This window comes from Pristiophorus japonicus, chromosome 21, assembly GCF_044704955.1.
Source record: "Pristiophorus japonicus isolate sPriJap1 chromosome 21, sPriJap1.hap1, whole genome shotgun sequence".
Lineage (NCBI taxonomy): Eukaryota > Metazoa > Chordata > Chondrichthyes > Pristiophoridae > Pristiophorus > Pristiophorus japonicus.
This window is the reverse complement of record NC_091997.1, coordinates 73,458,458-73,478,919: the sequence shown is the minus strand read 5'-3', so window position 1 is coordinate 73,478,919 and position 20,462 is coordinate 73,458,458.

Here is a 20,462-nt window from a genome sequence, read left to right as displayed (position 1 = left end):
TGCCCTAAGTAGAGGAAGTGCATCCGGGAGGGCGCTGAGCACCGAGTTTCATCACCGAGAGCATGCAGAAACCAAGCACAGGCAGCGGAAAGAGCGTGCGGCAAACCTGTCCCACCCACCCCTTCCCTCAACGACTATCTGTCCCAGCTGTGACAGAGACTGTAATTCCCATATTGGACTGTTCAGTCACCTGAGAACTCACTTTTAGAGTGGAAGCAAGTCTGCCTCGATTCCAAGGGGCTGCCTATGATGATGATGTAAAGCAAAACGTCTTTGCATACGTCCCACTCTTGCCTTCAAAAGACTGAACCGATACCCTCTGGATTTGTTCCATTGGATTCAGCCAGCCTCTGCTTCTTGTTTTCCTCTTGTGCGACACAAACGATAATGCCTTGAAGACTTATGTATGTAACGAGTGAACAGCCAATACTTCTGACGTGTTGAACACATGATAGATGCAAACAGACCATCATGACGTTAAAACTATTCATCCTAATTAAGAAAACATTAAATTAACTAACCCTCCTGGCTTGCTGGACACTGGCTACTTTATCATCTCTTTACACTTCATTAGCTACGTATTAAAGTATAAGCTCTCGTGTTTTGAGGTAACACTCACTCCAGTAGGGAAGTTATGCTAAACCTGTATCGAACCTTGGTCGGACCACACTTGGAGGACTGCGTACAGTTCTGGTCGCCATATTATAAAACACCGGCAGCCTCAGGAGGCGAGGAGCGGGCGGTCAACTGCTAGCGGGACGAAGATTAAAGGCGGGGGTCGTGTTCCCCCCCCCCCCACGGCTCTGTTTTCTTCGCAGGGCCAATTAAACGACATGGGGGGAGGGGCCATGCACGAGGCTGACATGCAGCATTAAGTGTATAAAATGTTGCTTGGTACTTTGTATCATCGGGGAAGCTTGGCTACAGACAGCGAGCAGGCGGTCTTCCCATCGGTGCAAATAAAGACTACTTGAATCTTCGAACCCAGACCTGGTATTGAGTGTTTATTTTAAATACTCCACTACAGCGCCCCCCGGGGGCACTAACGGGAGGTGCAAATGCATCAAATTTCCAGCCCTCTGTAATTCTGTCAGCCAGTGAGAAATGGAAAGAGATATTTTATTGTTCTTACTATTTCCCCCTGACTTTATTCCGTTTTGTTGCTTAGTCTTCCTGATCTCTGTGCATTTTTTTATCCCATTCATTATTCTTTACTCTCCTTTCAATCATTTTTTCTTTTCTCTTCGTATAGAAAGAAAGAAAGACTTGCATTTATATAGCGCCTTTCACGATCATCACACTGCTCAAAGCGCTTTACAGCCAATGAAGTATATTTTTGAAGTATAGTCACTGTTGTAATGTCGGAAACGCGACAGCCAATTTTCACAAGCAAGCTCCCACAAACAGCAATGTGATAATGACCAGATAATCTGTTTCAGTGATGATGATTGAGGCTTTAGATTAATGGCTCGCCTGCTCTTCTTCAAAATAGTGCCATGGGATCTTTTATGTCCACCTGAGAGAGCAGACGGGGTCCCGGTTTAACACCTCATCTGAAAGACGGTACCTCCGACAGTGCGGCACTCCCTCAGCACTGCGGCACTCCCTCAGCACTGCACTGGGAGTGTCAGCCTAGATTTTTGTGCTCAAGTCTCTGGAGTGGGACTTGAACCCACAACCTTCTGAGTCTGAGACGAGAGTGCTGCCCACTGAGCCACGGCTAATACATGTACAGATTATTCTATCGACAGATCTACGACAAGATTTCTAGTTCTGACGCAAGGTCATCGACCTGAAACGTTAACTCTGTTTCTCTCGCCACAGGTGCTGACGGACCGGCTGAGTATATGCAGCATTTGATGGGTTTTTTTTCTTCAGATTTTGACAACAAATGGTATTTTGCTATTGCGTTCATTAACCAGGCTGTGGCTGTATATTTCTCTGAACGCTCACATTAACATGAACGCAAACAGAAAAGGTTTAACATCAGTCACTGGAGCATCGTCTGCTAAAATATTTGCAAAATGTTGATCATTTCATTGCACTATTCCAACCAAAACCAAAAGTCTTGGAATACAAAGAGAACAAATACATTAAAGGGGAGTAAAAATCATAATGATTTTTTTATAGTCATTGCAATGAGCTACACTTTCACCCTGTATGCCCTATCAATCTCTTTCCCATAGCTATCAGCCACTGAGAAGCTCAATAACTGATGTAATCTGACTATAGAGTTGTACATTAGTGGCGCTCTTTTTAAGAGAAATAAATGACTTCCTCACATTGAAGCCATCAGCTAACTTTTATAGAGATCAATAGCTGGCAGCAAATTGCCAAGGCATCACCTCATACCATTGGGATGCAAAAAGACATCATTGAAATTGCTCTCCCACTGACCTCGGGGAAAGTTACACTTCACTTTCCTTTGACCTTAAGACGGGGAAGATTGGATTTGCATTGGATTTGCGCTGGATGTTGACATGCATTGGAAGCAGAGATGTCACCACATAACGACACTCCTACTGCAGGGTGCACAACTGTAGGCATCAGGTTGGCCAGCAAGGACAAGCGGACGTACTTTATGGATGAGAAGCATTATTGACTGTTTGGATAGTGTATTATTTATGTGTCATAACAACATAGAAACATAGAAACTAGATGCAGGAGTAGGCCATTCGACCCTTCGAGCATGCACCACCATTCAATAAAATCATGGCTGATCATTCACCTCAGTACCCCATTCCTGCTTTCTCTCCACACCCCTTGATCCCTTTAGCCGTAGGGGCCATATCTAACTCTCCCTTGAATATATCTAACGAACTGGCATCAACAACTCTCTGCGGTAGAGAATTCCACAGGTTAACAACTCTCTGAGTGAAGAAGTTTCTCCTCATCTCGATCCTAAATGGCCTACCCCTTATCCTTAGACTGTGACCCCTGGTTTTGGACTTCCCCAACATTGGGAACATTCCTCCTGCATCGAACCTGTCCAGTCCCATCAGAATTTTATATGTTTCTACGAGATCCCCTCTCTAAATCTAATAACATATTAGGGGGGAGAAATTCGGCTGTTTAGCGCCACCATTAGCGCCAGAGAGGGGCCCTAAACACCTCCCACCCGGGCGCCGCGAACGTAAGTGAAGGTTCAGCGGCGGCACTGACAGGTTGCACTGTGCCCGCTAGCCCCACCCACTGGGCGACATCACTAAGTGCACCACGCCCCGCGTTTGCTAAATTCACTCTATTGCCTGCGGTAGCGCCCGGCGCTGAGACTGGTAGGGGGTGGGAGGGGGGGAAAGCAGTCGGTCCAGCGACGAACCCAGGGCGCTATTGTCCAGAACGCATGGTAAGGGCTGACATTTCAGTTTTTCAACTTCTGTTTAATTGTTGCAGTAGTGGGGGAAGTGTGGATGAGGTTCCATTTGTTTTTCCATTTTCAGGCGCTGGGATGACGGCGTCCTAGCACCAAGACACTGAGTCGGCCTCTTACACTATGGCTCCGTTAGCGCCCGAAGAGGAGCGTGCAACGCTTCATTTAGCGCTCCTTTCTCCTCTTGGGGCAAAACAACTGAATATTGCACTTTGAGGCGGTAAACATCGCCCGGCGCTAAAGTTACCACCCGATGCCATCACCGCCTCAAAGCAGGCGCTATCGAATTTTCAGCCCTATAAGTCTTGCAGATAGCAAGCACCTCCTGTAAGTGTCATATTCTTGTACCATTTTTCCTGGCGCACTCTCTCAGTCGCACTTTGTTGATCACACCTCGACTTGTTCGAAAACAACATATCTTCTGCCCCACTGTGCATAACACCACAGGGCATCTGCTAGCACTTCAGACCTCAAAGTGTCAAAGGAGCGGGAGGGTAATCCTTTCCCTGATACGCTGGCAAAGGCTTCTTCGACAGCACCTGCCAAACCTCCGACCACTGCCACCACTTGTACCAACTCTCATTCACCCATCACATCTGCACTTGCCGACCTACATTGGCTCCCGTTCCGACAAAACCTCAATTTTAACATCCTCACTCATCCTTATTTTCAAATCCCTCCATGGCCACACTCCTTCCCTATCTCTGTAACTTTCTCCAGCCATAGAAGCATTCGAGATCTCTGCGCTCCTCTAATTCTGACCTCCTGTGCATCTGCGAATCAAAAAGTTAGTTTGCAGGTGCAGCAGGTAATCAGGAAGGCGAATGGAATGTTGGCCTTCTTTGCGAGAGGGATGGAGTACAAAAGCAGGGAGGTCCTGCTGCAACTGTATAGGGTGTTGGTAAGGCTGCACCTGGAGTACTGCGTGCAGTTTTGGTCACCTTTCTTAAGGAAGGATATACTAGCTTTGGAGGGGGTACAGAGACGATTCACTAGGTTGATTCCGGAGATGAGGGGGTTACCTTATGATGATAGATTGAGTAGACTGGGTCTTTACTCGTTGGAGTTCAGAAGGATGAGGGGTGATCTTATAGAAACATTTAAAATAATGAAAGGGATAGACAAGATAGAGGCGGAGAGGTTGTTTCCACTGGTCGGGGAGACTAGAACTAGGGGGCACAGCCTCAAAATACGGGGGAGCCAATTTAAAACCGAGTTGAGAAGGAATTTCTTCTCCCAGAGGGTTGTGAATCTGTGGAATTCTCTGCCCAAGGAAGCAGTTGAGGCTAGCTCATTGAATGTATTCAAGTCACAGATAGATAGATTTTTAACCAATAAGGGAATTAAGGGTTACGGGGAGCGGGCGGGTAAGTGGAGCTGAGTCCACGGCCAGATCAGCCATGATCTTATTGAATGGCGGAGCAGGCTCGAGGGGCTCGATGGCCTACTCCTGTTCCTAATTCTTATGTTCTTAATTTAATTGCTTCACCACTGGTGACCGTGCCATCAGCTGCCTGGGGCCGAAGTTCTGGAACTCCCTCACTAAACTTCTCCGGCTCTCTACCTCTATTTCCTCCTTTAAGACCCTACTTAAAACTACCTAGTTGGCCAAGCTTTTGGTCATCTGTGCTTACAGCTCCTTCTGTGTTAAAAATATTTTTATTGATTGTGCTTTTGTGAAGTGGCTTTGGGGCATTTTGCGATATTTGCTGCTGTTGTTGAAGGATGAGGGAAGCAGGCACATTGGAACAGCATCACTCTAAGAGTTTGCCTTCTCGCAAAGAAGTTCAGACCTGAGACGCAAGAATACTCTGACAAAATCAAATCTGATCCAACTCTAACTTTATGTCATGTACGTACATGCTGTTTATAGCCACCAGATGGCGTCATTGTTGGAGGCCACTGAGCAGCACGCACATGGTGCTGCTCAGGTATAAAAGGCCAGCCATTTTGAGAGTCAGACACTTTGGGCCTAATTAAAGCAGAGCCAAGGTTGTACTTTGCTGAGTTAAACAATATTCAATTTGAACCTTTATTGCATACTTAACACTTTATTAGCAATTGATCAGTACTTAAAACATAAAATAGGAGGAGGGTTAGGCCATATGGCCCCTTGAGCCTGCAATGCTCAAACAAAAAAACCTAGGGCTAGAATTTCCCCAACTCCCGCCAGCGCCCGATTGCCGCCCAAGAAACCACTAAGGCTGTGAAGATTATCACCGGCAAAAACGTCCCAAAAATCTTTTTTAAAATCCGGCCATCGAAAAATATAGGCCTTGCACCCCCCAATCTGGGTGGAAAAGTGCAATTTTGGCTGGATTGGGCAGTACCTAAAGAAAATGGGTGAAAAATAAAAATATCTATAAAAATTTACCCCGAGGCTGTGGGTTGGGCCTAACACCAAAAAAGAATAAAAATAAATTTTCAAACAACTGAACTAAAAAATCCCAAAAACATTCCCAAGACACTTTAAAATTAAATCAGCCAAACAGATTTTGAAAGCAAATAGTAAAAAAACAATCACGTACCTTTTTCTTGCAGACCTACTTCATCATCATCATAGGCTGTCCCTCGGAATCGAGGAAGACTTGCTTCCACTCTAAAAATGAGTCCTAAGGTGACTGAACAGCCCAATACTGTTATGTCTGTAATGCACTTATGAATGACTCCACGAGGCAATGTGTTGTACTCAAACTGTAGTGACTTTAGTCCTTTATTTGTAACTCCAGAGTGAGGCGCAAGCATGGTGGGCAGCCTTTTATACCGGGCCCTGCACACCTAAGCAGGTGACCCTCAAGTCTCCCACCACAGTGCCCTCTGGTGGACAGCCTCTGCCACAGAGGCAGGAAATCCCGGTCTCCACCAGTTGCACTCTCTAGTGATGCCAGCATAGTATATGCACAGTGTAAACCTTATTGATCGTACATCAGGTAACAAGTCTCCAGCTTATGCAACTATACAGTGTCTACACAGAGAGTAGATCTATATTCTTCATATATAACAAATACAAGAACCACAGTCCCTGTCACAGGTGGGACAGATAGTCGTTGAGGGAAAGGGTGGGTGGGAGAGGTTTGCCGCACGCTCTTTCCGCTGCCTGCGCTTGGTTTCTGCATGCTCTCGGCGATGAGACTCGAGGTGCTCAGCGCCCTCCTGGATGCACTTTCTGCACTTAGGGCGGACTTTGGCCAGGGACTCCCAGGTGTCGGTGGGGATGTCACACTTTACCAGGGCTCTGCTGATCCTTGTCGGCGGTTTAAATTTTTTTTTATACTTACCTACGGGTCCCCGCACAGCCAACGACGGTGCCAGGGCGATCTGTGGATGGGGCCCGCCAGCGGTCCGCTCCCCAGCGGCACTCCGAAACCGTCGGCGTGCCTCGGGCAGGGAATGTCTCGCTGACCCGGTTCTCGCCCAAAGTGGCCAATACCGCCGAGAAACCGGGCGGTGAACCAGCGCAATTTTTAGCCCTGCGGCTTTACACGATAATCATTAACTTATACAATCGCCCACGAGCGGTCAGGCCGCGTTGATTGTAGGTTTTCTGAGTCCGGTTGACCAGCTCCCATCCCTTCGTCTCCCACTGGAGTACCAAGGGTTGATTGTTCGTTCCTTATATTCTGTTCGACCTCTTGCTGAGTCAGTCATATTGCTGCCTTTTTCCCATTTACTCTGTCAGCAGAAACTCTCCAGCTACAACTTGGAGCCTGATAGTTCCTGTCTCTCGGGTAACATCCGGTGCGGATTCTTTCTGTGCGGAGGGTGATTGACGTCTCATTGCCTCTTCTATTCATTCTTGCCATTTTAGCCTCGGCCATGAGCATGCGATGAACTTCCTGTGCTCTACAGCTGTTCCACGTGTCAGTCCATTTCCTACACTGCCTCCAGGTTCCCCTTCAAGTCACCGACCATCCTGACCTGGAGTTTTGAATAAGTTGGAGTTTCTCGAAGGAGGTACAGCAAGTGATCAGGAAGGCCAATGAACTCTTGGCTTTTATTGCAAAGGGGATGGAGTATAAAAGCAGATAAGTCTTGCTACAGTTATACAGGGTATTGGTGAGGCCACACCTGGAATACTGCGTGCAGTTTTGGTTTCCATATTTACGAAAGGGATATATTTGCTTTGGAGGCAGTTCAGAGAAGGTTCATAAGGATGATTCCAGAGATGAGGGGGTTGACTTATGAGGAAAGGTTGGGGCCTCTACTCATTGGAATTCAGAAGAATGGGAGGTGATCTTATCGAAACGTATAAGATTATGAAACGACTTGACAAGGGATGCAGAGAGGATGTTTCCACTGATGGGGGAGACTAGAACTAGGGTGCATAATCTTAGAATAAGGGGCCGCCCATTTAAAACTGAGATGCGGAGGAATTTCTTCTCTTAGAGGGTTGTACATCTGTGGAATTCTCTACACCAGAGAGCTGTGGAAGCTGGGACATTGAATAAATTTAACAGAGGTAGACAGTTTCTTAACCGATAAGGGAATAAGGGGTTATGGGGAGTGGGCAGGGAAGTGGAGCTGAATCCATGATCGGATCAGCCATGATCGTATTAAATGGCGGAGCAGGCTTGAGGAGCCGTTTGGCCGACTCCTGCTCCTATTTCGTATGTTCTTATGTTCTTATGAGGATGGGAGCCAGCATGTAGAACTTTGGATAAATCAAGCAATCCTGGTGATGAATCGAATGTGCGTCTTGAAACTTGACTTGGGGCCCCGACAGGATGCCAAGATTTCATTTGGCCTGATTTAGCCTGAGCAAGTGGCTGAGGGAACGTACTAACAGCGGCAGGGGAGCTGGAGTTCATGGCAGGGTGAAGATGAGAGCTTTGATCGTTTCTGATGAGATTTTAACTCTGCCATGACTTCATGTCAGTCAGGCAATCTGACAGTACAGAGGGGTCGGGCAAAGTGATGGAGAAGCAGAGTTGAATAATTGACACGGTGAATACACTTTTGAAGTGCAGTAAGTGTTATCATTTCGGCAAACATGGTAGCCATTTTACACCAGCAACATCCCAGAATGGTAATGAGATGACGACCAATTAATTTGCTTTGTGATGTAGGTGAGGAACATTAGCCACGACATTGGGAAAACTTTCATTAGATCCAAGGACTTCTAAAATCCAATAACAATGACAACTTGTCTTTATATAACTCCTTTAACATAGTGAAACATTGCAAGGCACTTCACAGGAGTATTATGAGATAACAAATTTGATACCAAGCTACATAAGGAGAAATTAGGACAGGTGACCAAAAGCTTGGTCAAAGAGATAGGTTTTAAGAAGCATCTTGAAAGAGGAAAGAGAGGTAGAGAGGCAGAGAGGTTTAGGGAGGGAATTCCAGAGCTTGGGCCCTCAGCAACTGAAGGCACGGCCACCAATGGTTGAGTGATTATAATCAGAGATGCTCAAGAGGGCAGAATTAGAGGAGCGCAGACATCTCGAGGGGAGGGGGAGGTTTGTGGGGCTGGAGGAGATTACAGAGATAGGGAGGGGCGAGGCCATGGAGGGATTTGAAAATAAGGATGAGGATTTTGAAATTGAGGTGTTGCTTAACCGGAAGCCAATGTAGTTCAGCGAGCACAGGGGGTGATGGGTGAGCGGGACTTGGTGCGAGTTAGGACATGGCCAGCAGAGTTTTGGATCACCTCTGACAGACAGAAAATTGTTTTAGCGTTAAGTAGAGAGATTATGTACCAAATGGCCAATTCCTAATTTATCATAACCAACACCTCATGACCAATGTTCCCTCTAATTTTTGGGGGGGCTTAACCGGGGAGCCAATGAGGGTCAGCGAGCACAGGGGGATGATGGGTGAGCGGGACTCAGTGCGACTCGTCGGAGCCCAAACTGCATAATGAAAGTAGGACCCTGTCAACTTTGGGCAGGAGGCTTAGTCGCCTGTCCGGAATCCTGTGTGAAAATTCCAGACAGGGGGGCTCGATCCGGGCGGTTCGATGGCGGGTAAGTAACACGGGCAATTTGCCCGCGTCCCTCCAATGGGGGTCGGGTTAAAATAGCCCCCGATGGTTCTAACTCTCCGAGAGGGTAATAGAGTTATAGGAGAAGTTACGAGACAAGATTATTGATGCACGTATCGCGCATATCAGATCTATTCCTGGAGAGATAGAAGGGATTGAGGGAAACGGTAACAACTTGAATAAATGTGCCTGATATATACGGGGGCGGGGGTTGAAAAACATAATTACTTTTTTATCTTCCTTTTAAAAAAAAATTCTATTCCATACAATCAGGTACAAACATATCCTGTTATCTGGAATCGCAGCTGAGTGCTGTATACTTCAGCCAATACCTGTGCAAATGGCATGTTAAAATGCTCTGGGCTTTGATGGGCTTGGTATAAGCAGAGAAAATTAACACCCTAGTAGACCTCTGGTCATTTTGAACATCAGCTGCTAACTTAAAAAACACTCCATTAATTATTGCTGTTTGCTTCTCGAATGTTATCCATGGATTACATTCAATTACACTGGAACGGCACACAAAATCAGCGATTGTTTACTGTGGCAGAGAATCTGGCTCTCGGTTTGCGCATTGGTGCCTCTGTGCAATTGCGACCAGCACAAATGAGACACGAGTGACTAACTGGGAGGAAGGTGGTTGCGAACCTGAATAAGATCTCATTATCTCGAGTTATTTAGAATCGCATAGGAGCCGAAATTGTCACCCCTCCCCCCTCGTTAAGGCCCATTACCGCCTCAAGGCGGTTATGGGGAGGTAAAGCCGAACTGACCGGGGGCAGGCAGATGGTCCAACCCATGTGGAATTGACCCGCCCCCTGGGCCGGGATTGGTGTAAACGGGTTTCCGCCATGCCCAATGCTCCCGCCCCGTCAGACACACGCCTACTGCTTGCCACCTGGCGGAGACCCCTTGGAGCCCCGCGAGGGAAATTGCCCACCGGGAGAGGAGCTGCCACCGCTCGGTGCCCCCGACAGCGTTTCCCCGGCGGAATTATCCGCCCCAAACGGGGCGGAGGACAATTTCGGCCCCACAGTATTTACAGCACAGAAACAGGCCATTCGGCCCCACAGGTCTGTGCCGGTGTTTATGCTTCACTCGAGCCTCCTCCCACCCTTCTTCATCTCACCCTATCACCATAACCTTCTATTCCTTTCTCCCTCATGTACTTAACTAGCTTCGCCTTAAATGGATCTCTGTTATCAGTCTCAACCACTCCATGTGGTAGCGAGTTCCACATTCTCTGCGTCAAGATATTGGGCTCGAACCTCCACTTTTGAGGTTATCGCCCAAAAATGGCCGTTATTTCCGGAGTGGGTGGTAAAGAAGGGTTTTCAGATCGCCGGTTTCTCGCCCATTCTCAAAACACCTAGTTTACATTTTTGAAAATGGGCATTACCGCGAACGATATCAATGGGCGGTAGCATTACATTTTATTGACCCTCTGCCATAAAGTGTGGCCATCCTGAGCAACGGCATGGCGATGCTCGATTCCCACGATTCAGGAGGTCAAGGGTCACCATGACATGCGCAGAAGAGGGGACAGAGAGAGAGGGAGCTCAGAGGGACTGAAGGTGTGGCTGCTTTGGGAGGAAGGAGGGAGACTTTAGAGCTTCACAGCAAGTAGGCAAACAAAAAGTAGCTGTTACCAGCCACACATTTGACCGAATTTGCCCTATAATGGAGGGAGAGGAGGAGGCATCACAGCACGCTTTGGAAACTGACGCTTGAGAGAGCAGTGAGGTGGGAGAGGAGCACATTGGAAGTCGCAAAAGAGCCAGGAGGTTCTCGGACAAGGCAAATGCCTCCCTCCTGCAGGAGGTCGAGTTACGCTGGGGTGATTTGACAAAGGGAGGGCGTGGAAAGCCCACCCCAAAGGCCGACCAGAGGATATGGACCGAGATAGCAGAGGTGGTATCATCGGCGACCAATGAGGTGCATGAGGGCAACCAATGCCGCATACAATGGAACAACCTTGTGGGATCCGCAAGAATAAGTATTACATTGATTTACATGTACTTATGTATTTATATAATTTGATTTGTAACAGCCATGAGTGACTATCAGCAGATGTGAGGTCTTGCATTTTTACCGGAAATGTTTTACTCAAAGCCTGCGGTCACGGTGTACGTCTTTAGGTAAAGAATGATAATAATCATATTAATCACGATTACATCTGTCGGTTATGTGTTGTATCAGTCTCTGTGACAGTACCTAGCAATGATATCACGCAATGATCTCATGCCATGTCGTCCTGTCACCTTTTACAGAAGAAGCTTTCGACGATGAGGTCCGTGCAGAGGCGAACGGTTGGGGGGGCCACCGGTCCCCAGCAACATCACAGAGATGGAGGAGCGGGTGCTCGCACTCGTGGGGAAGCACCCCCGGACAGCCACGGATGCATCTGCAGACCCTGAAGTGATACCACGTGAGTAAAGCTTACACCATTGCGTGGTGTAAAGTCAATAGATGCCACACCCACTCATATCCGAACAATCATACATGATAGATGATTTCTAAAAGTGTCATAGAAATAATGCTGGCCTAATGAAAATCATTGCAATGCACAATGTGTTGATGGTCATGAAATGTGATGTCTGCGATGATTTTGAGAGCGGTGGTGCTTTTGTTGTGCATTTGCTGTCTGTAGCGCTGGACTCACCAAGTCACCCTAGCACCCTCCTCTCCTCTAACAACCTCATTTGTGTCTTGCAGCTCAGCCAACAGCGCGGCTCCAGGCCAGGCCACAGCGGCCAGAATGTGGGCAGGAGATCCTACTACATCTGGTGCTGAGGAGCTCCAATTGTCGCCCGCCAATCCGCTAGGTCTGTTCTCGGATGAGAGCGCAGACTTCAAAGAACCTGCATTGCCATGCTCCAGAACCCATTCCACCCCAAGGCCATCTATTGGTCTTCCGGTAATTCCCGCCTCCACTCTGGAGGTGCCGGCCCCAAGCACCTTTCGACAGGGCACCCCATTTTTCCCCAGGACGGTGCCGACCCCGCAGAGATCTCGTGGATGCGGCAGGTCTGTTCCATGAGCACGACATGGTACTGTTGTCCAGGAGGACTGTAGACATTGGTGACCAGCTCATCAAAGCTTTGGGGGGCTTATCCCGACACCTGGCCACCATGACCGAGCACCATGGCGGAGTCCCTGGATGCGATAGCCAGGAACACTGCTGCCACAGCCCTCCCAATGGTCCCAGTGCACGGCGCTCCACTCCTAGGTTCCGCACCATCACTGCGAACGACAGATGAGAGCAAGGGCCAAGATCCTGCTTCTGCATCTGAGAATGTTGCCCCCCTCGGCACCCCTCGCTCTCGTACCCGTCCAAAAAACCAACGCATCTGCCTTCATCTCCCCCAGTGAGGCACCGCCTGAGGAGCTCCTCGGCCAGGCGCCATGGAGCGAGGAGGGGAAGGGGTAGAGGTGGGGAGAAGAAGGAGAGGGGGGAAGGAAAGTGAGGTGCATGTGCACAGATGATGGCTGTGTTATAATCTCCATCTGGGTGTATGCAATTTGTTGCAATGTATGTGGGCTGGGGAACCAAGCTCCTGCTTTGCCTTTGTATTCTATGTTGCTGGACATGTTGAACATGTGATTGATGTCAATGGTGGAAAAAGTGGGATGTGGGCGGGGATTGGGTGTTATTGGCTGTGATAATTATGATTTCAGACCAATGTTGGTATTAAACTTTTGTTATTGAACATAACCTTGTTGCGCATTGTCTCAGATAGCTGGACCATTACACAGTGGTGATTCCTTACCATGAACGAGTTAAATACAACTTAACATCAATCAACGTAAACTTTAACTGGCACCAAGGTGATGGGCACCATTGATGTCTGAGCTGCACACACACAGCAGTGTGTCAGCGTTGTCACTCACATCAGCGCTCTTTCAATCAAATCTTTCCGATATCAGCTCCTCACGTAAGAGTGGGATTTACCACACTGCTGGCGTTCGTCCCGGTTAGTTCCACTTTTTGTGGGCGTTTTTTTGAGCGAGCGACATTGTGTACGATATGTAAGCGAGGTGGTGAAATTGATGCTGGGCGATCTCCATGGCCGCCAGTTTGGATAAATATGCTCTTTACGACAAAAACAGTCGCTGGGCGTTAATATTGAATATCGCCGTTAATTCCGTGTGGAAAGTAACGCTGGGCGATATTATGGGCGTTGAATTCGCCCGTTCTGCTGATTCCGCCCAAAAAAAGTGGGTGGGCGGTGATATTTTTTATTGCCGTTAAGCCCATTGGGAAAATAACGCCCGGCGATAAGTCTCCTAAAAAAACCCGTCAGTTTCCATTTTGTGCCAGAATGGGCGATATATGGCCGTCATTTCAGTGGTAAAAATGGGCATTAAGTGGGCGTTAAGCACGCAAAGAAATTGGAAGTTCTAGCCCATTGTTTCCGAATTATTTATTGGCTTTTTAGTGACTATCGGCCTTGAGAAAAGCCCCAGCCTTTTCAGTTTATCCTGACTATCAGGTTACCTTTATGATACAAAGATAGGTGAGGAGGATGCAAATAACTTCAAATGGATATAGACAAGCTAAGTGAGTGGGCAAAAATTTGGCAGATGGAGTATAATGTGGGAAATGTGAGTTTATCCACTTTGGTAGGAAAAATAAAAAAGCAAATTATTATTTAAATGGGGAGAGATTACAAAATGCTGTGGTATAGAGGGATCTGGGGGCCCTTGTACATGAAACACAAAAAGTTAGCATGCAGTTACAGCAGGTAATTCGGAAAGCAAATGGAATGTTGGTCTTTATTGCAAGGAGGATAGAGTATAATCGGAATGAAGTCCTGATACAACTGTATAGGGCATTGGTGAACTACACCTGGAGTACTGTGTACAGTATTGGTCTCCTTATTTAAGGAGGGATATATTTGCATTGGAGGTAGTTCAGAGAAGGTTCACGAGGTTGATTCCTGAGATAAAGGGGTTTTCATATGAAGAAAGGTTGAGCAGGTTGGGCCTATATTCATGTGAGTTTAGAAGACTGAGAGGTGATCTTATTAAAACATATAAGATTCTGAGGAGGCTTGACAGCGTAGATGTGGAGAGGATGTTTCCCCTCGTGGGAGAGTCTAGAACTAGTGGGGCATAGTTTTAGAATAAGGGGTCGCCCATTTAAGACGGTGATGAGGAGGAATTTTATCTCTGAGGGTTGTGAATCTTTGGCAATCTCGACCCCAGAGAGCTTGGAAGCTGGGTTATTGAAAGATAAGGGAGTTGCGGGTTATGGGGAAAGGGCAGGGAATTGGAGTTGAGGCCATGATCAGATTAGACATGATATTGAATGGCAGAGCAGGCTCGAGGGGCCAGATGGCCTACTCCTGCTCCTATTTCTTATGCTCTTATTGATGCGTTCATAATAAAGGATGAAACTGAATACTGTGTACAATGAGCAAGTGTGACCTTAGCTCCTTTAATAATGCTGGGATTCCTTGGGACTCCAACAGGTAGGTCCTCTGGTGATAGTGTAATACAGGTTACAAGGGGTTAAATACGTAACACTTATGATTAGTAATACTGCTGTGCTGTGTACTGTGATATAATTTTGACCAGAATATGGCACAAGCAAGGGTGTGACACAGCGAGTGAGACTAACTGGATTGCTCTTTCAAAGAGCTGGCACAGGCACGACGGGTCGACTGGCCTCCTTCTGTGCTCTAGTATTCTATGATTCTAGGGTGTGGAACTTATGCAGTCAAACTACTCTCAAAAATTATATAATACCTGCATTAAAAAGCTTTGCAATGCATCTCTTTACTTGTTCTTCGCAAGTTCTTTATTTTTGATGGATGCCCTTTCAAAATGAGTTATTAGAGCAAATTACAGTTACTTGACGATCATACACATTCAATTCAACTAATGTCAATTGTTGCAACAAATGTATTTCTATATTCTTGTTGGGACATAGAACGAGGAATAGGTCATTCAGACCTTTGAGCCTGCTCCGCTATTCAATTAGATCATAACTGTTGTACCTCAATTCTATTTATCTATGTTAGATCCTGTCCACAGCAGCCAATTTGCACACAGCAAGATCCCATGAACAGCAATGTAGTAATAATCAGTTCTTCTGTTTTTAGATGAGGGTGAGAGATAATATTGGCCAGGACACCAGGGGGACTCCCCCAGCTCTTCTTTGAAATAGTGCCGTCGTATATTTTATGTTCACCTGAGAGAGTAGATGGAGCCTTGGTTTAATGACTCATCCGAAAGACGGCACCTCCAACAGTGCAGCACTCCCTCAGTACTGCACTGGGAGTGTCAGCCTAGATTATGTGCTCAAGTGCCTGGAGTGAGACTTGAAATGACCAGATAATCTGTTTTTTGTTAAGTTGATTGACATATTGGCCAGGAAACCAGGGATGACTCCCCCTGCTCTTCTTCGAAACAGTGCCATGGGATCTTTTGAGAGGAGCAGACGGGGCCTCGGTTTATCATCTCATCCGAAGGAGGGAATCTCTGACAGTGCAGCATTCCCTCAGCACTGCACTGGGAGTGCCAGCTTAGATATTTTGTGCTCAAGTCCCTGGAGTGGGACTTGAACCACAACTTTCTGAGCATTACTGGCTTTTCTTTTTTGATACTTCAAGTAGAAGTGTCTGAAATGTGACATATTCGCGACACCAGATTTTCAGAGAGCGTACGTCACTACATATAAGATTCCTCTACCCTTGGTAAAACAGTCTGTTCTAACAGTAATTTGCTTGCAAACCTGTTGCCTTTGAGTTATTGATTTCTTACACTTGTGCGATTATAGCCGCCCCCACTCCATGGGAAGAGCCAAGCCTGGTGCTTGCGTGAGATTGTTCCGTACAGGTACCAAACTTTGATCAGAAAACACAGAGAGTTGTAATGTATGCAACTGTGACTATGCTCACAGGTTTGTGAAGCTGTTGCATTGTGAGTGGCTTAGCCAGTCACGTGATGTTCACAAGTCTCAATAAAACCCCAGCCAGTTTGGTTCAGGGGATCCACTATGAGGTATACAGTTGTGAGCCTGGTGGATGAACTGGTAATGTGCCGTGTGATTGTTAAACCTTTGCTAATAAACCAACTGGTTCTTAATAGCAATGTGTTGCTATGAATTCTTAAGCAAAGAACCCCTGAAGCGAATATATTCATCATCATAGGCAGTCCCTTGGAATCGAGGAAGACTTGCTTCCACTCTTAATATGAGTCCTCAGGTGGCTGAACAGTCCAATATGGGAACCACAGTCTCTTCCACAGGTGGGACAGACAGTGGTTGAAGGAAAGGGTGGGTGGGGAGTCTGGTTTTCCGCGCACTCCTTCCGCTGCCTGCGCTTGGTTTCTGCATGCTCTCGGCGACGAGACACAAGGAGCTCAGTGCCCTCCCGGATGCTCTTCCTCCACTTAGGGCGGTCTTTGGCCAGAGACTCCCAGGTGCCAGTGGGGATGTTGCATTTTATCAAGGAGGCTTTGAGGGTATCCTTGAAACGTTTCCTCTGCCCACCTGGGGCTCGCTTGCCGTGTAGGAGTTCCGAGTCGAGCGCTTGCTTTGGGAGTCTCGTGTCGGGCATGCAGACAATGTGGCCCGTCCAACGGAGCTGGTCGAGTGTGGTCAGTGCTTCAATGCTGTGGATGTTGGTCTGAGCGAGAACACTGACTTTGGTGCGTCCATCCTCCCAGGGGATTTGCGGAGACATCGTTGCAGATACATTACATTACGATACGTTACAAGAGTAGCAACAGCAACGGTAGAATGGCTGATTGTACCCTTCTGGTGAGTGGGTATGTTCTTCAGTGGAGTAGCAGAATTACTTTGGACCAAAGCAGCAAGATTCACCATGATAAGGAGGCTTGAGAGGAGTGCGTCCATATCTTTTTCATTCAGATCGCTCATTCCGAGGTCCATATGAACTCCTGGACCTGTTTCAATCACCAGAGCGGGTCGGAGCAGTGGGTTTGTGTTTGTCCTTTATTTGCCCTGGCTTTTTTTGGCCTCTCCCAGGAGGAGTCTGGATAGAGTAGGCAGAGAAAGAAAGAAAGACTTGCATTTCGATAGCGCTTTTCACGACCACCGGACGTCTCAAAGCGTTTTACGGCCAATGAAGTACTTTTGGAGTGTAGTCATTTGTTGTAACGTGGGAAACACGGCAGCCAACTTGCACACAGCAAGCTCCCACAAACAGCAATGTGATAATGACCAGATAATCTGTTTTAATGAGGGCTAAATATTGGCCAGGACACCGGGGATAACTCCCCTGTTCTTCTTTGAAATAGTGCCGTGGGATCTTTTACATCTGCCTGCGAAGGCAGGCAGCGCCTCGGTTTAACGTCTCATCCCAAAAGATGACACCTCCGACAGTACAGCACTCACCTCAGCACTGCACTGGGAATGTCAGCCTGGATTTATGTGCTCAGGTCCCTGGAGTGGGACTCAAACCCACAACCTTCTGACTCAGGAGGCGAGTGTGCTGCCCACTGAGCCACGGCTGACACTGAGAGCGAGTGAAACTATCCTCATTGGAAGACGGGTCGAGAAGTAACTAACACAGATTTAAGGTGAAGAACCAACGGCGACGTAAGAAAAAACTTTTTTGCGCAGCGAGTGGTTAGGATCTGGAATGCACGGCCTGAAAGGGTGGTGGAGGCAGACTCAATCGCGGCTTTCAAAAGGGGAGTTGGATAAATACCTGAAAGAAAAAGAATTTGCAGGGCTGGGGGGAAAGGACGGGGGGGGGGGGGAGTGGGACTGGCTGAGGTGCTCTTGCAGAGAGCCGGCACGGGCTCGATGGGCCGAATGGCCGTTTGCGCTGTAACCGTTCTATGAGGCTACATGGCTGCGGGGAAGAGATGGGGTTAGGAAGCGTCTGGTTTGAAGGCTCTTGCCATCATGAGTGTGGGGCGGGCTCGATAGACCCTCATTCCCCTGTATTGCTACATGACAACGTGATACAACTTTGAATGTACTCTTTCAGCTGTCAAGTGCTTTGGCACATCCTGAGGGCGTGAAAGACACTGCAGGAATGCAAGTCCTTTTTTCTGTGCTCAACAGCAGAGAGGATCATCGTCGCTGCTAGAACAATGATGCTTTCGCATTCATGGGTCTCAACAGTGCTATAGAGATTGTCAACGGCAAGCCAGTCAACCAGCGTGGGATAAAGCATCCCTCTGCCGTTAGAGTGAGACCTTTTTTGGTCTATTTTAAAACTGGTGGGATTGAGCGCATGATCGATTTTTTTTTTGGAGTTCAGCAAGTCTTGTTCAACAATCAATCATACACTTGATCCTCCTCGTTAGGAGCTAAACTGATCTTTCTGCAGCACCCAAGTAACACTGTGTGTGTGTGTTGCAATTCATATTCTGTCTTCTTTAGCATCGGACATGACTGCTTGTAGCCGACACCAATGCCCCACTCCCCCCTCCCCGCCCCGCACCCACACACTCCCACTTCCCCCCAGACTCTTCCCCGTGGATCTGCCCTGTGACACACATGGATATGTGCGAGAGGTGAGCGGATCTGAGCGTCGGGAGCATTAATCCTGGGTGAAATAAGAAGCTTTTGCTCATTGGTTCTGCTTCCACAAGCGCAGCAGCTGAAGGCACAGAGTAAGCCACTGCACCAGCAGGCCATGTTTTATTAAAGAGCCCCCGATAACTATCTGTCACTGACGAGTTGCCTGATCACCTCGCCTCGCTGCCTTGCTCTGGCTCTGTACCATTGCTGCAGCATTGTTCGCACCCCCCCACCCCCCATCCGCTCCAACAACTTTGGACACGTTTCCTCGACTGGAGACTTTGGACCGCGTCCAAACATTTTGGAATTATCCGAATCTGAAATGCAGAATAATAAGTGCAGCAAGAAAGCAAAGCCTCATATTTTTTGGCCATTTTTTAATCATTCCTGCCTCTTGGAATAGTGTCGCATTAAAACGTCTGTTGTTCAGAAGCTTTACGTCCAGGGGATCTTTGAGTTTATGCTCCAAGGTTTGATTGCACCAACGCAGAAAAAATTTGTAACGAGAGAGGCCACATAATGCTCCCTTTGTAGTTCATGTACGACAACCTGAATTGTAGACATCCCCTAGCCCCATGCTCCACGCTCACTGTTTCATCTCCATATCAATAAACAGATCTATTAATATTTCTATGTCCCTCGATTCCCTTAATGAAAAGGAAAGCAGGCTATTTTTTAATTCATTCAGCTTGCGGTGGTTCTGTGGTCTAGATGTGGCGAGATCGGGTCGAAGGAGTGGAGAGAGACTGGAGGGATGTGATCGGGGCCCAAGCAAGGCATGAGTTCGGGGCCAGGGGCCCAGGGCCAGCACGGGCCCAGCCCACACTGCAATATGTGCGTGTACTAGGTCCGTGCAGCAGAGCTGGTCTCCAGTCGTCCTGGTTAATCCTTACCACTGGACCAAGACCTGGCTCTGTCAAGCCCGTGTGGTGGCTGGTGTGCAACGGCCACCCCACGTTAAAAAAATCCACGCACAGGCATCTTCCACCCTTCAGGATGTAGTTCGGGTCCTTCATTGAAACAGCTGTGAACTCATCCTTTTTTGGCGTGGACGCAAGTCATCCTCGTTTGGAGGGACCGCCTATAATGATGGGTCTGGATGAGCACATGTGTGCTCACTGCACTCGGACTGTTACTAAAATATTGTTTGCTAACACAGGGCGCCTGACACTGGTTGAGAAAATTCATGAGCACATGACATGCTTATTCTGGGATAGGCCCTCCAAGCGACACAGGTACTGGTCAGAAGCCATAGTCCTCCATGTAGGTACTTTTGGAAAAAGAAAGTGTTCGTTCACGGGATGTGGGCATCGCTGGCAAGGCCAGCATTTATTGCCCATCCCTAATTGCACCTTGAGAAGGTTGTGGTGAGCCGCCTTCTTGAACCGCTGCAGTCCGTGTGGTGAAGGTGCTCACACAGCCCTGTCATTTTTGTAGCGGTTTGGTACAACGGAGTGTCTCGCTGGGCCATTTCAGAGGGACAGTTAAGAGTCAACCACATTGCTGTGGATCTGGAGTCACATATAGGCCAGACTGGGTAAGGGCGGTAGATTTCCTTCCCTGAGGGACAATAGTGAACCAACTTGGTTGATAGCAGTCGG